Raw genomic sequence first — 17,529 nt, 5'->3', positions numbered from 1 at the left:
AGGACGAACTTAAAGGTTGACCCGTCTCTCAGACCCTAGAAGAAGTCAGTGAAAGTTACCTCGTCAGACAGTCCTAATTTGAAATCTTATCAGATTGAACTGCCTGATGTAGGAGCATAACCCTTCTCTCTCTCCCTGCTTAATGGTGCTCAGGTGAAGACTTCTTTTCTTCGCAGGGATGTTCATTAAGAAGTTGGAAGCAAACAAGAAGGCAAGTTTCTTGAAGCTATCAATAGAACCGGATGGCAAGTTGTCGAACCATTGTTGGGCAATGCCCTTCAATGTAGCAAGGAAGCATCGACACCAGGTGGCATCATCTAACCCTTGTAGGTACATGAGGTTGGTATATGCCATGAGGTGATCTTTCGGGTTGGAGGTATCATCATAAGTTCCTACCAACACGTTTTTAACCTTGGCCGAATGTGCCGCCTCGGTTATTTCCCTAGTGAACGCAGAAGGTTGTTCACCAAGTCAGAGCAGACAGAGCTGCCTATCTAGTGGCTGGACATTAATGTATGCCACCTAACCCCCATAGAGGGTTGGTTTCATGAAGTTATGAGAATACAGGTTGTAGACCATGGGCGGTACGTACGGTGCATTCCCAATCATCTGAGGGCAAGAGTGGACGGTATTACTGCCTGTATGACTCTCATGTAAGAATTGGACGTTCACGCTGATGTATTTTTTGAAGCTGCCTTAAGAGCTCGAGGTAGAGGTTGACTCAAACAGCTGGCTGACTTCTCTTGCGGGTGATGATTTCTCAAGGGTCAGGAGTTGATTTTTTTTTACCCACCGGCTATACACTCTGGTGAGGGTTTCTTGTATTCTTCTTGGGTAGAAGAATTTTGGACCAATTAAAGGTCTCGGCTGCCTTGTTCTTTGGATGCGGATTCGACTGCCTGTCCCTGACTAGCTTTGTTGGGCCAGCCCTGCCTTTGTTGATCATATCCTTGATCTCACCCTTGAAGCTGTTTATGAATTTCATGAGCTCATCCTAAGTGGTTGGAGCTGATCCACTAGCCGTCCTCTGGCCGTGCAGGAGGCCTGCTTGGACCCACCTAGCTTGTATGTCGTTCTAGCTGTTCTCTAGAATGAAGGTATCTGGAAATGAATGAGCCATCCTCGGCCATATACGTTCCCACTTGGTCATCATCATCCTCATGGTCAGTGAAGACCTCCGGCTAATGTTTCGACTAAGGAATATTGGAGTTACCGGGCTGAGTAGCCGATTGCTGGTTGGTAGAATCAGGAAGTGGTACAAACTCTTGAACCATCTTTGAGGTACTCTCCACAGACGGCGCCAAATGTTTTGGGTGTTTTTGTCCCTCAGGAGAGTTACAGCTCGAAGACTGGTCCGGCTCGAGTTGTACCTGCAAAAACAACGGAGACACCTAGTGGTTGGAGCTCCGCTTCCAAAGATCAAGTTAGAACTTGAATAAGAGGATAAGGTGCGAAAATTTTGGTGGGATCTTGTTGTATACTTGGAGTAGCAACTCGAGATATACAAGGGATAAACCAAAGGATAGTTAAGGCAAAAGGACCAAAGGCTTCTTAGATATAGTCACACCACTAAGAAAAGGTTTGGATTCCTAAGATCACAAGCCAACTAGTAGCCTAAACTAGCTAACTAATCAAAGGAAACGAAATTCCAAATCCAAGAGTTTCAAGTTTGTTTCTAATCCAAGAAACGAGTGTAAAACAAAGTTGTTTGTTCGAAAATAATCTGATTTTTCATTCACATTTGCTTGTTATTTATAGTAAACAAGCATCCTTAAGTACAAGCTAACTTAAGTGACTTTTCATCTCACTTGTTACACGCCTAAGCTAAGTACAAGATCAGCTTTTGTTTTCTAGATACATTAATAAAAGAAGCTTTATTTAACTAGATACATCAAAGAGAAAATGGTGGTTTGTAACCTCCAAATTAAGGCTGAAAATAAAATAAGAAATGAGAGCATAACTCCCCCTTGATTCACGCCCAACAAAGCAGCAAAAAGAAGTGTAACATCTCCATTGTTTACGCCCAATTAGAACAACGACAAAGAAGTGTAACTACTCCTTGTTTCAAGCCTGGAAATAAGCTTGTATGTATGTAGACAAGAGTGTATCTGGACGCCTTTTAGATGCTCCTTTACTGACTGAAAAAACGCCCACTTGAAGGCTCAATTGAAAGCTTGTAACTCCTCATTGAAGTTGATTGTAACACCCAAGTTAAAGCCTTGTAATTCCTTTAAAAGCATTTTGGAATCTAGGCTTCTTTCACAAGCTTAAATGGCTGCCTTCTTGATGTATCTTGCACTTGTACTTTGTGTGAATGTGACATTACATTTTCGAACTTTAATCAGCGAAAAAAAAATTAAAGAAAATATAACTAATTTGCAAACTTAAAATAAGACTAAAGTTTACAATTTATTCAAAGCATAAAATGAACTAGAATGAACTAGTTAATAAGAACAAGAAGAAATTCAAGGGATTGAATATCTTGCTGCACATAGATAGAACGCATAGCACCAATGCATGATGCTACATCTTGAACCAAAGAAATGTCCATAACAAAGTTGTTAGGCTTGGCTACAAAATTCCCCCCTTCTTGAAAAGAGTTTGCCCTCAAACTCGGCAACTCTTCAAACTCATCATAGTAAGGTGATAAATCAGCCACGTTAAAGGTGCGAGAAACACCATAATCTCCGGGCAATTCAACTTTGTAAGCATTATCATTCACCTTTTAAACAATAGAAAATAGACCATCACTACGAGGACTAACCTTGGACCGCCTTTTGGAAGGAAATATGTCCTTTCGAAGATGAATCCAAACTAAGTCACCGGGTTGAAAACGGACCTCCTTTCTTTTCTTTTCATAGTAGGCCTTTGTCTTTGCATTAGCTTGTTCAATTTTGGAATGAACTTGCTCATGCATAGACTTGATTTCTTTTGCACGTACCTCGGCATCATTGCTGAACTTGTTTGGTGATGAGATGGGAGTGAGATCAACGGGAGTGCAAGGATTGAAGCCATACACAACTTCAAAAGGACTCAAAACTGTTGTCTTGCTAGGCACACGATTGTAAGCAAACTCCGCATGAGGAAGCATCTCTTCCCATTGCTTGGGACGTTTGGTGGCCAAAGACCGCAACAAGGATCCTAAAGTTCTATTAGTAACTTCGGTTTGACCATCTGTTTGAGGATGGCTTGAAGTGCTAAAGTTCAATTTCGTGCCCATCTTCCTCAATAATGTAAGCCAAAAATGACTTAGAAATTTTGGATCACGATCACTCACCATGGATTTAGGTACACCATGTAAACGCACAATCTCATTGAAAAACAAGTTAGCAACATGAGTAGCATCAAAAGTTGAATTACAAGCAATGAAATGAGCCATTTTGGAAAATCGATCCACCACAACCATTATGGAATCTTTCTTTTGTTGGGTAATAGGAAGCCCCATAACGAAATCAAGACTAACATCCTCCCATGGTGCTTGTGGAATAGGTAAGGGCAACAGATAGCCTTGTGGAAGACTATGACTCTTGGCCTTTTGACATATCACACATCTCTTCGCAATGAACTCCACATCACGGACCAATCTAGGCCAATGAAAGTATTATTGTACAAGAAGAGTAGTCTTATCTATGCCAAAGTGTCCCACCATCCCTCCTTCATGAAATTCTTTGATAAAAGATTCTCTTAGGCTTGATCTTGGAAAGCACAACCTGTTTCCTTTAAACAAGTAACCATCTAAAATGTAATAATCTTTGTAAGCATGATTAGAACATTTTAAAAATAAATCACCAAAATCATGATCATTTTTGTAACTTGCTTTCACTTCTTCAACACAAATCACTCTTGCTTTGAAAGAATTTAAGAGTGTGTATCTTTTTGAAAGTGCATCAGCCCCTTTGTTCATGGCGCCTCTCCTATGCTTGATCACAAAATGAAAAGCTTGCAAATACTCCACCCATTTGGCATGGCTAGGTTGGAGTTTTTGTTGGCTTTGAAGATATTTGAGTGCTTCATGATCCAAATGAAGGATAAACTCCTTGGAAATAAGGTAATGTCGCCAATAATCCAAAGCACGAACAAGAGCAAAAAACTCCTTATCATAGGTGCTATACTTTCGTTGTGCTTCATTGAGTTTTTCACTAAAGTAGGCAAGGGGACGACCCACTTGTGACAAAACAACACCAATGCCAACTCCACTAGCATCACATTCAACTTCAAAAACTTCATCAAAGTTAGGCAAAGCAAGAATAGGTGCACTAGTAAGTTGACGTTTTACCTCATCAAAAGCCTTTTGAGCCTTGTCATTCCAAACTAACTTTTAATGTTTAGATAGATCGGTGATAGGTGCCATGAGAGTACTAAAATTCCGCACAAATCTTTTATAGAAAGAAGCAAGACCATGAAAGCTACGAACTTGTTGAATTGTTTGTGGCGTGGGCCACTCACGAATTGCAGCAACTTTCTTTTCATCAACTTCAACGCCTTGTGATGAGTCTTTAAAGCCAAGAAAAATAACTTGGGAAGTGAAGAAATGACACTTCTCTAAGTTACCGTACAATTTCTCACGTTCAAGGGATTCAAAAACCTGTTGCAAATGCATAGAATGATCTTCTTCCTCCTTACTATACACCAAAATATCATCAAAATAAACAACAAATTTACCCATGAAAGTTGCATAACCTGATTCATAAGGCGCATAAATGTAGATGGTACATTAGACAGACCAAATGGCATCACAAGCCATTCATAGAGGCCCTCCTTTGTCTTGAAAGCGGTCTTCCATTCATCTCCTTTGAAAATTTGAATTTGATGGTAGCCACTTCTCAAATCAAATTTAGAGAACAGTTTAGAACCATACAAATCATCAAGCAAATCATTCATTCTTGGAATAGGAAACCGGTACTTGATAGTGATCTTGTAGATTGATCTACTATCAACACACATTCGCCATTCTCCATTCTTATTAGGCACAATCAAAGTAGGACAAGCACATGGACTAAGAGACTTATGAATAAGACCCTTGGACAATAATTCTTCCACTTGACTTCTAATCTCCTCGGTTTCTTTTGGAGTGGTTCTATAGGCTGGTTTGTTTGGAAGCATTGATCCGGGAACAAGATCAATCTTGTGTTGCATATCACGTTTTGGGGGTAGGCCATGGGGAATGTCTTCGGGGAAAACATGAGAATAGGTTTTGAGAAGAGGGGTGAGGAGTGGGTGTTGTTCTTTTTGTGACGATTGGGAAGGTGTAACAAGTTGGCTTAAAATGGATTGTTTGTGAGCTTTATACTCATGCAATTCTAATTTGATGATAGTGGTAAGGGAAGTGGGGGTTGTGGATGTGGGGTGGCCGTTTTTGAGGTTTAGAGGGGTAAGGATTATTTTCTATCCATCCTTAGTGAAGGAGTAAGTGTTTTTATACCCATCATGCATCACACACCTATCAAATAGCCAAGGTCTACCAAGTAAAATATGACATGCATCCATAGGTATAACATCACACCATAATTCTTCCTCATAAGTTTAACCAATGCTAAATAATAACAAGACTTGCTGTGTTACTTGAATCCCTTTACCATGATTTAGCCATTGAATCACATAAGGTTTAGGGTGAGGGACGGTTTTTATTTTCAGCTTGTTTATCATTACTTGTGAAGCTACATTGGTACAACTACCTCCATCAATAATCAAGGTGCATACCTTACCACCAATGGTGCAACGAGTGTGAACGATCGCCTCACGTTCCAAACTCCCTTCTTTGCCCAACATATTGCTTAGTGTACGTCGAACCACCAAGCATTCTCCTTCATCCGGTCTTAGACACGCATACTCGTCATTCTACTCAAGATTGTTGTCCTCTTCAACTTCTAATTCGTCCTCCTCTTCATGCTCAATCAAAGTAACAATCTTCTTATTTGGACAATCATTAGCCAAATGCCCAAGGCCTTGACACCTAAAACATCTTCTTGGGGCTGGTTTTGAGTTGGAATTTTGGGTGGTTTGTGAAGGTGGTTTAGAAGTAGGTTGATTGGATGTGGGTTTGTAAGGTGGGAAGTTGGTTGTTTGCTTTTTTTTGGGAAATGAGGTTTAAGATGCAAAACGTGACGAATCACTTTTACCTCTTGCTTTTTGTTGCTACTCAATCTTATATGCTGAGATAATGAGCTCTTCAAGGGTGGTGTAAGGGTGTAGCTCGGGCACATTGGCTATTTTCGGGTCAAGTCCTCCTAAAAAGCGCACCAATGTTTGAGGTTCATCTTTCTATACTCCATATTTCATGACAAATCCTTCAAATTCCCTAGCATATTCTTTTACTGATTTTGTACCTTGTTTGAGGTTGTGGAAGTTTAAAATGTTTTCTTGCACATAATATGTGGGAAGAAACTTCTTTTTCAACATCTTTTACTGATTTTGTACCTTGTTTGAGGTCATCCCGACATCTCAACTATGCATACTCTCTCCATAGGGTTGAAATCTATCTCCCTCCACCGTTCTTTGACCACGCCCCTCTGGAATCCAAGGGTCTTAAGTAGGGTTGTATTGTCATGGCTAGGGGTTATGGTTGGGAAACAATTTGAAAATTTTGGTGGCAATTCCTAAGTGAAGCGTAAGAGTGGCCATCTATCAAGAACATCCTAAGAATTGAACCTATTCTTCAAACTTACAACAATTCGAAAAAAAACCCACCACATTACTTCAATTTTTTTTTTTTTTGCTTGGTTTTCATGAGTTTCAAGTTCTTTCAACTTTCTTGTCAAGCCTTTTTGTGTACTTTTTTCATGAATAGCCTTTCAAAACCTTATTTGAATCAAATTACACAACTTTCTTGCTCAATATCAACATTATCAAACTCGATCCTCACAAGCCAATGCTTCACTAACTACAAGGGTTGGTAGAATATAGGCCGATAGGTTTGTAATATGGCTAAGTGAAGAAATGGTAAATAAGGCTCAAATTGGTTAGCAAGAGGGTGAATGTAAAAATGAAAACCAAATTTGTAACAAAACACAAAGAAAACAAAGAAAAATGAGAAGAAATGCCCTCTTCCTCCTCTAGAGTTATATGGTCACGATCTTGGGAGCTATACGCCAACACAAAGATAAAGACATGCATAGTTGAGGATCCTAAGTGCCGCTCATAATAATGATGAAGGCTAGAACAAATGACGCTCACACGGGATAAGAAATATAGCAAGTACTAGCCAAGGGAATCCTATCCACCATAGAGAGCAACACCATCTTACCACTTTCCCGTGAACTAGGGGTTCAAACGTCCTCAAAAGTTCTAAACCGAGCTACCTTAGCTTACAATGTCTCTAACTCAACCCAAAGCATTCTCAAACCGTGCAAACCCTCATCAATTAGGAAGATAAGCATTCAAAGACACATCGAGGCAAACCAATCCAAAAAAGTGAGCAAATTACACATCAAAAATCATTTCAAATTGTCATAATTATGCTTCTAACACAAAAAGGGGAAAACAAAACAAAAGAAAGAGGAAGAAATCAAAGGGGTTCACATACAAGGCATATAATTCAATTAAATCCCAATCGTCATATAAATGATCGTTCGATAACAACATCAACGATCCCAGGTTCCATAGAACCAAAAGCAAACATCCTCGAACCATTCAACTTCTTCCTAAGTTAAACCTAAGCTAAACACCCAATGAAAAAGAAAATAAATGAGAGGAAAGGTCTCACCAAATGCCGCTTGAAATAAAGACAAGATAAATTATGCAATCTCACCGAGAGGGGCTCGAATTTCCCTTTGACTTCCTTTATCTCCATTTCCAAGCTTCAAAAGTAAGCCAAAATGAAAGAAGCAACTGATATGAAACAAAAATAAAATAAAAAGTTAAAAATCAATGAAAGAAACTAAGAATTTAAACAAAATGAAGAAATAGAAATAAAATAAAATAAACTAAAAGAAATTTGGATTAAGTGAAGTTTGGACTATCGGGAGTTTGGATTTTTCCTCGTGGGAGCACCATTACCTACACAAACACTTTAAAATTCATTAGCAAACACTTATCAAAATCACCCAGGGACATAATATTCACAATAAAGCAGATAAATCAACATCAAAACATAATTAAGCCAACCGAACCATGAGAGCTCTACCACCTACAATGAAATCCCCCCCCCCCACACTAGCATGAAGACAAGCCTTCCCCCACACTATAAAAAAAAATATCCCTTTGCCTCTTACACACCCCCCACACTAAAACAATGCACTGTCCGCGGTGCGCCAAATTAAAAACATTGGGAGGGGACAAAGGGGAGAAATAAAGAACAAGGGGGGCTAGTGGCCACTAGGGCCGGCTTCGTCAGCATCTCCATCATCCTCAGTGTCATAACAGAAACCTTCCGGAGGGATGCCGTGTGGGTCCCAACCACCGGAGTAGCCCGGAGGCCTACCATAGTGACCTCGGAAGAGGTCTTGTTGCCATTGAGGCAACGGGTCGAAAGGGGCGGGAAGCTGAAGAGGGGATGGGTGGGTAGGGTCGACATATGAATAGTTGGGGTCACCCCAAAAATCGCTCCCCCCGGGAGCACGATAATCGTACCCGGTTTTCGTCGGGTAGTCTACCTGGGGAACACTGTGGGAGGAGGGCCCTTGCCAAAAGGGCCAAGTAGGTTGTGATCCCTGCCACCCAGGGACCGACCCTTGTTGGGGTGGCCAATGGAGGTAGTTTACCGAGGGGGTGACCTCACCCCTATCCACGGCCGCACCATAAAGAGCTTGGGATTTCAAAAATATACCCTGCTGGTTCTCTATTATGCTTTGCATGCCAAGTTGCATGCTCATCATTTGTTGGTCAAGGCTACTCATGCCTTGATGATGTTGTTGCTGATGTTGTTGTTGTTGTTGTTGTCGTTGCTTCTGTTGCTGTTGTTGTTGTTGTTGTTGCTGCTGCTGATGTTGTTGTTAGCCGACTTCCATATTCCTTAAGCCACCCAGAGCAGTGGGTAGCAAACCATTATCTCGCGGAATCTTCCATACATTCCTTGCATTCCGCTCAAGGGATGTACGACTGTGGTATGTCAAGATACAATGGTGCTCTCTGTCAATTATTCAGGCATGAAAATTGTTGGCATCTAAAGTTCCTTGGAGGAACCCCGACCTTCTCATCTGCTGAATTTCGATCAATAGATCTTTGTCGGCCCCCACTTGAGTGCACAAGGGGAAGAAGCGTTCATAGTTGAGCTTCTTTGCAATCCTAGTAATCATCCTACCGAGGGCAATTTCTCCTGTCTTGTGGCCCGACTTGATTGCCTCGCAGCACAAGACGAACCAATACCCCATATTGAGCCGCCCTTTCAATTCCTCCCTAGTGGCTAACCACAAAGTAAATAGCTCCTTATGAGAGAGCTTGCTCAAATCCTGCTTGCTAAACACTGCAAACCCCAAAATGCGGTGTAGAATACGGAGCACAGGATGGATAATATGGTTGGCCACCAAATACCTAGTGTTGAATTCTTCATAGTCGGTAATCGTTTGCCACCATCTAAATGTATCGTACTCATAGAACAGGCTCAACGAAGGGGCAAGGAGGTCCGCCTCGGGGTTCAAATCCAACAATACATTAAGATCACTCAGAGTCATAGAGTGCCGGTTGTTGAACAATTGAAAGGAAATCTGGAAGTCGTTCCCAAGAGGGTCTTTTTCAAAAGAGGCAAAGAATTCGAAAGTAGGCTCCTTATAAGTTTGGTATTGATGTTTTATGAACTCGCTCATCCCAAAGTTATCAAGGAGCGACCTTATATCGTCGTCAATCCCTAAAGCTCTCATGGAGCGTTGTTCATAGTGTTGGGAGGGATTTAACTTTCGGCCGTGAAGGTCGTTGAAGAACATAGCATGGACCTTGTTCGAAAATTTCAATCTAGGGGGAACATTAGGTCCTTGAGCTTGAGTTTGTTGGGTACTTGGTTCTTCAACTGCTAACCTAGGCTCCTTTCTGCTCTTTCTTTTGCTCATTTTGCTCTAGTAATATGAAAAAACCCAACCAAAAGGAGAACTACCTTCGAACTTAACAAACAACTAGAAAACAACAACAACAACTCAAGTCTCAACAATCTGCAAAAGGGTTAGTTCTAACAACTAACCATACAAATATAACGCCCAAGACAACAAGAATCAACAACAAAACAATTAATCAAAACACATTATGATAGCAAGCAATTCTCATGAAATTAGTTGCATTATCAATAATACAAACACAAAATTCTCAACTTAATTTCATGAAAATGGCTTCCAAAACAATAGTATTAACAACAAAGTCCCCAAAATCACCAAAATTCACACTAATAACCAACAAATCCCTCACAAAGAAAACCAAAATCACATGCAATTCACTCAAGCTAATTCATGTTTAATAACTAAAATTTTTGCATAAATAATTGAAATTAAGTAATAAAATAGTAAAATTTAGAGTTATACCACCTTGTAGAAGCTTGAAAACCACTAAGAGCCTCCAAGAACACCACCTTCAATGAATCTTGCAAACCATGAAAATGGGGGGATTTTGGGTATTTTGGAGAGAGAAAGTGGGTGAATTTGTGAGTAGAGTGAAAGTTTTTGATGGATTTGAAAGAAAATCAATGGAATTTGTAAAAAATTGGTGAAATTTGAAGGTTAGGGTTTGGGTTTGTGAGGAGAAAGAAGAGAGCATGAAAATTGGGTTTCGAAAATATGAGAATGAAATCGGGAAGAAGAGAGTTAAAACCCGATTTTCCTACTCTGTGCGCCCGCACAGGTGAGCTGCGCGCCCACACAGTTTATATGCGCGCCCCCAAATTTGATATGCGCGCCCGCACAGAGGTCGCGCAAACTCTCTGTCTCGAACCTCAACTTTTGATAAAATCTGTGCGGGTTCAGACAGTGAACGCGCGCCCGCACAGAAACCATGCACGCCAGCACAGATGGCGCACAACAAGTCGCGTAAACTTTCTGCCTCGAGCTTCAATTTGAGAGTAAATCTGTGCGGGTTCTGACAGTGCATGCGCGCCCGCACAGGTCACACAGTGCGCCCACACAAATGGCGCGCACAAGGTCGCACAGAGTAGTTTCGATTTATCCTCACATCTTCGAAATAGAAAATCCGTGTTCTTTCATCATCAAAACACCTATTAACCAAAAAGGTGAAAAATAAAATCAAATTCAAATTCAAATTCAAAAACGAGAAAGTGAAATCGGAATATTCTAAAAAAAAAATTTAGAAAGGAGTTAGAAACTTGGGTTGCCTCCTGAGAAGCGTTTCTTTGTGAGGTCACTAGCTTGACCATGAGAAAAATTCTTCAAGTGGGAGGCTTGGGATCCAAAGGATCAAGCAATATACATTCGATGATACCAACTTCATCCTTGAAAAAGTAATGCTTTAAACGATCACCATTAACCATAAACTTGTTACCATCTACATCTAACTCAAAGGAGCCATAAGGAGTAGTCTTTGAAATCACAAAAGGACCCGACCACTTTGACTTGAGTTTACCCGGAAACAAACGAAGCCTTGAGTTGAAAAGCAAAACCTTGTCTCCAACCTTAAAGTTCTTGTTTCGAATATGTTGGTCATGCCACTTTTTTATCTTCTCCTTATATAACCTTGAGCTCTCATAAGCATCATCTCTAAGCTCTTCAAGTTCATTGAGCTTAAGCAATCTCTTCTCACCGGCCAACGATAAATCCATATTGAGCTCTTTGATGGCCCACCATGCCTTGTACTCCAACTCAACCGGCAAGTGACAAGCCTTTCCATAGACCAACCTATAGGTGGTCGTGCCGATTGGAGTCTTGTACGCCATCCTTAGAGCCCATAGCGTGTCATCAAGTTTGAGAGACCAATCTTTCTTTGATTTGTTCACCATCCTTTCAAGAAGATTTTTGATTTCACGATTCGAGACCTCCACTTGTCCTTGAGTTTGAGGGTGGTAAGGTAATCCAACCTTGTGATGAACGCCATATCTCTTGAGAAGAGCCTCAAATTGCTTTTTGGCGAAATGGGAGCCTCCATCACTAATTAGCACCCTCGGAACTCCAAACCTAGGAAAGATTATCTTCTTTAGGAGCTTAAGCACAACCTTGTGATCATTGGTAGGTGAGGGTATGGCTTCAATTCATTTTGTCACATAATCGACCACTACCAAGATATATAGATTCCCACAAGAAGAAACGAAAGGTCCCATGAAATCTACCCCCCAAACATCAAAGGGTTCCACTTCTAGAATACTTTTTTGGGGCATTTCGTCCCTCTTAGTAATGCCTCCGCTCCTTTGACATTTATCATATTGCGCAACGAATTGGTGGGCGTCTCTATGCATTGTCGGCCACCACAATAAGGATTGAGAGATTTTTGCCACTGTTTTGTCAACACCACCATGGCCTCCACATGGTAGTGAGTGGCAATGCTCAAGAACACCTTGAATTTCATGATCTGGAACGCACTTCTGATAAAGGCCATCTCCACATTGCTTGAATAGGTATGGGTCATTCCAAAAGTATCTTCTCACCTCCTTGAAAAATTTCTTCTTTTGTTAAGAAGAGTACTCTAGGGGAACGACTCCACACGCAAGATAGTTGGCTATATCCGCGTACCAAGGGGTAGAAGTCGACACCAAAGCCATGAGGGCCTCGAATCCTATCTCATCATTAATCGATACATCCTCCTTGTTCTCAAATGGTAGCCTAGACAAATGATCCGCTACATAGTTCTCCGCTCCCTTCTTATCCCTCATTTCCATGTGAAAGTCTTGGAGAGAGAGAACCCAACGGATCAAGCGAGGCTTTGCTTTTTTCTTGGTCATGAGATACCGCACCGCGATATGATCCGTGTACACGATAACTTTTGAGCATATGAGATAGGACCGAAACTTATTGAATGCAAACACTACCACTAACCTCTCTTTCTCCGTTGTTGTGTAATTCCTTTAAGCCTCATCTAGAGTCCAACTTGCGTAGTAGATGACACATGATTTTCCTTGTTTCTTTTGACCAAGAATGGGCACCTATTGCAGAGTCACTAGCATCGCACATTAGCTCAAAAGGCAAGCTCCAATTCGGAGCTTGCACAACGGGAGAAGAAATGAGAGCTTCCTTGAGCTTACGAAACGCCTCAAGGCAAGCCTCATTAAGTAAAAAACCTCTTTTTTGAGTAATTCGGTCAAGGTTTTGGCGATTGAAGAAAAATCTTTGATAAACCTCCGGTAAAAACCGGCATGCCCAAGAAAAGCCCGTACCCCGGTGATGGAAGTAAGAGGGGGCAACTTTTCAATCACCGAAACCTTGGCCGGATCTACTTCAATGCCATTTTTTGAAACCTTATGGGCGAGGACAATGCCCTCCTCAACCATAAAATGGCCAATTTAAAACCAAACTCGTCTCTTGACACCTTTTCAAAACTTTTTCAAGGTTAAAAAGACAAGTGTCAAAAGACGAGCCACCAACACTAAAATCATCCATGAAAACCTCTATTTCTTTTTCAAGCATCTCAGAGAAAATGGAAGTCATGCATCTTTGAAAAGTAGAGGGAGCATTGCATAATCCGAATGGCATTCTTCGGTATGCAAATGTCCCATATGGACATGTGAAAGTAGTTTTCTCTTGATCACTTTGATGGATAGGGATTTGGAAAAATCCGGAATACCCATCCAAGAAACAAAAGAAAGCATGGGTTGAAAGCCTTTCAAGTATTTGGTCCATGAAAGGGAGAGGAAAATGATCTTTCTTGGTGTTTTTGTTCCATCTCTTATAATCAATGCACATTATCCACCCGGTCACCGTCCGGGTGGAGATTTCCTCTCCCTTTTCATCCTTGATTATGGTCATTCCACCCTTCTTTGGAACCACATGAACTGGGCTAACCCATTTGCTATCAGAGATAGCATAGATGATGCCCGCCTCACGTAGTTTCAAGATTTCTTTCTTCACAACCTCTTGAAGGTGGGGGTTCAATGGAGGTGGAATGATCATCTTCAAGATGAATACGATGCATGCATAGAGAAGGGCTAATACCTTTAATATCATCAATGCTATACCCTATTACATCCCTCTATTTCCTTAAAACGTCAAGAAGTTTTTCCAAATCAAGAACATCTATGGTACCATTGACAATAATAGGGTATTTTCCCTCCTTATTAAGAAAAGCATATTTCAAAGAAGGGGGAAGGGTTTTGAGTTCTACCTTGGGAGGAGGCTTAGAACTCTCCTCCAATTTCTCCTCCTTGGACTCAAGCTCGACCTCAACTTGTTTTTCAACTTCCTCCTTTGAGGATTCCTCCATTGCCATGACAAATTCTTTAGCCTCTTGAGAGTGGAACTTTTCTTGAGGCCTCATCACGACCCTCCCCAAACGATCTAGATCTTCATTCACAACATCAACTCTATAGCATTTTTCAACCATTGGGGTCTTAACATTGATGACCGCCCCCAAAATTCAAAGACAATTTTTTCATCGGCCACATCACAAGTGATGGTGTTGTTCTTGCAATTGATGACCGCCCCCAAAGTTTTAAGAGCTTCACGTCCCAAAATCAAAGGAGTGTTAACTTCTTCCTCCATATCCATCACTACAAAGTCACAAGGCACGTAGATGTGTCCCACTTGAATTGGAACATCCTCAAGCTCTCCACAAGGTAATTTCATCGATTAATCGGCCAATTGAATTGTCTTCCTTGTAGGGATCATCTCAATATTGAGTTTTTGAGCAATGTATAGAGGGATTAAACTAACACTTGCTCCCACATTGGCTAAGGCGCCCCTAGCTTTCATGTTCCCAATTTTCACCGGCAAAGTGAAACATCCCGGGTCTTTTTCCTTCTTGGGCATCTTATGTTGGACAAGAGCACACACTTGATGTGGAAGGGTGATAAGCTCATCATTGAGCTTCCTCTTCTTGGTGTGAATATCTTTGAGGAACTTGGAATAAGATGGCATTTGTGTCACAACTTGAAGAAAAGGGAGGTTGATATGCAAATTCTTCATGACACTAAGAAATTTTGTGAACTAGTCATTTAACTTCCTCTCCGCAAGCCGACCGGGAAAAGTAATCGGTCCATCAAGATTCCTAGCCTCACTAGGAATTGAAGTTGTCTTCTCATTGTCTATCTTCTTCTTCTCCGAACCTCCTTCTATCTCATCACCTTTTTCTTTCTCACCTCCGTTGTTTTCATTCACACTCTCCTCTCCTCCATTCTTTTCCTCACTATCCCCTTTATTTGGTCCTTCATAGGAAGTTCCCGACCTCAATGTGATCGCCTTGCATGTATTGGGTTTTGGATTGTGAGATGGGTTAGGGTGTGGTTGTCAGGGTAGAGAGGATGGTGAATTGAAAGGAGTTCTCTCGGCCAATTAAGCTAGTTGTGAATCAACCATCTTGTTGTGAGCTCTTATCTCTTGCATTTGTTGCCCAAAAGATTGCATTTGCGCATGCATGGCTTGGAGGAGTTGAGTTTGAGTTAGCTCTGCTTGAGGTGCTTGTTCTTGATGGTTTCTTTGAGGTTGCTTGGGTTTAATTGTTGTATTGGTTGTTCCATGGATAGCTTCCTCTTGGGTTTTGGGGTTGATATGGAGGTGGGTTTTGATATTGAGGATTGGAGTTATAGGAAGGTTGAGCTTGTTGGTTCCATTGTTGAGGTTGAGGTACAAACCCGGGTGGTGGTTGTCTCCAAGCTACTCCACCACCGCTTCCTCTAAATCCCTCTTGCCTTGTGTTGTATGCCGCTACATGTTCGGGGCTTAAACCTCCACAATAGGATGTATCATAGTTCGTTCCTCCACAATTTTGACAAGAGAAAGAGTTAACTTCAGAAGAGCTTGCTCCACCACTTGAACTTGCATTCACACTCGTGTTCAATTTGGAAAGCCCTTTTGTTAGTTGATCAATTTGATGTTGTAATTGATAACCTTTCTCCAATTCGTAAATACCACCTCTCTTTGGAGCGTTTCTTCTTCGGCCCCCCCAAGAGTAATTCTTTGCTACCTCTTCTATTGTGGCTTCAACTTGATTTTGAGGGATCTTGATTAATTGACCACCTGCCCCCGCATCCAAATTGGCTCTTGACATAGGCTCCAATCCGTCGTAGAAAAACCGCATGAGCTCTTGACATGCTTGCACCAACTCTTTGAATCTCTCCCATGCTTCACCAAGACTTTCATCAGCCTCTTGCTCAAAAGATGCAATTTTCCTTCTCATTTCGGCGGTCTTCTCTTCGGAGATAAAGCGCTTCAAGAACGCCTTTACAACCTCCCTCCATGTTGTGAGAGAGTTAGGCTTAACTTGCTTTAGCCATTTCTTTGCTCGTCCGGTGAGAGATTGCAAGAAAAGGTGCATACAAATGTAGTCTTGACTCACTTCATTGGTTTTCATCATTGCGCAAAATTCAAGGAATCGGTCCAAATGTTCAATAGGGTCCTCACTTGCACTTCCGGAAAATTGCTCCGGTTGGACCATTCGAGTATATTGTGGATGGATTGAGAAGTTGGTTTCCGTGACGGGAAGCAAAATCCCTCCCGTGAGCTCATAATCCACCGGATTTCTGAACTCACGAAACAAGACATCATTCTCTTGTCCCGCCATTGATTCGCGTGGTGAACTTGAAGAGTAAGTATCACTCTCACTGTCAACTATATCACCAAAACCTCTTCCCTCGTCTTGATAAAGCCTACAGACTTGTCTCAAGGTTCGGTTGATTTCGTGGTCAATTTAATGTGAGGGTGCTCCTTAAGATTTCCTAAGCATTCACCAAAGCTAAGCAAACAATTAGCAATGACAAGGATGATAAAACAAAAGAAACAAAAAGAAAAGAAAGCAAAATGACTCTAACAAAAGCAATAAAATTCGCTAAACAAGCCGCTTCCCCGGCAACGCCGCCAAAATTTGATCGGGATAAGATAGGTTGTTAAGCTACCACCCTAACAAAATTAATCATTTAAAAAACCTAAACCTACACTAAACTAGTTAGTGGCAAGTAAAGGGTCGAACCACTAGGGAAGCATGCTAATTCAACATCAAATATCACTAATGCAAGAGTGAAAAGCGGATTGTTTTGTTGGTTTTGTTGAGTAGAACACTAAAACTACAAGTAAACAAGAAAATGATGATTAAAATCAATAGAAAATGACGCTAGGGATTCGGGGGTTTCAAACATGCATTAGGAAGAGGGGAACAATGATAGTTATCATGATGAACATGCCAAAGAACACAAGATTCTACCTAAACAATTCATTCTCATGCAATAGTCTAGGCAAATCAATAAAAGAAATCTATGCTAATTAGGATCATTCTCATGCATCCTATTAGACATAAGCAAATCAACAGAATAAAGAAGCACAATACATGAAACTCCAGTTTAACAACTCATTCTCATGCAATCATTAAAATAGAGGTGATCTTAATCTAGTTTAAATTATTTTCATGCATTTAAACTAGGAGGCAATCAAGTAAAGTGCAACAATAATCTCAAGCCATTAAAAATCATGTCTATCATCAATTTAAGGCATGTAATCGATCGAACTATCATCATTCATCCATCAT

The 17,529-nt window shown here is 41.0% G+C and overlaps 1 non-coding gene across 1 annotated transcript; it reads left to right on the top strand.

Moving 5' to 3' along the window:
- The first annotated feature begins 16,085 nt into the window (after positions 1–16,085).
- On the top strand, positions 16,086–16,191 carry LOC145641207 (small nucleolar RNA R71). The gene has a single exon (XR_014115268.1). It is a non-coding gene; the product is annotated as a small nucleolar RNA R71 (small nucleolar RNA).
- The last annotated feature ends 1,338 nt before the right edge of the window (positions 16,192–17,529 follow it).

This window comes from Chenopodium album, chromosome 7 (genome assembly GCF_948465745.1).
Source record: "Chenopodium album chromosome 7, dcCheAlbu1.1, whole genome shotgun sequence".
NCBI classification, from domain to species: Eukaryota; Viridiplantae; Streptophyta; class Magnoliopsida; order Caryophyllales; family Amaranthaceae; genus Chenopodium; species Chenopodium album.
Note: the sequence above shows the minus strand (reverse complement) of the source record. Positions and strands in the feature narration are given on the sequence as shown.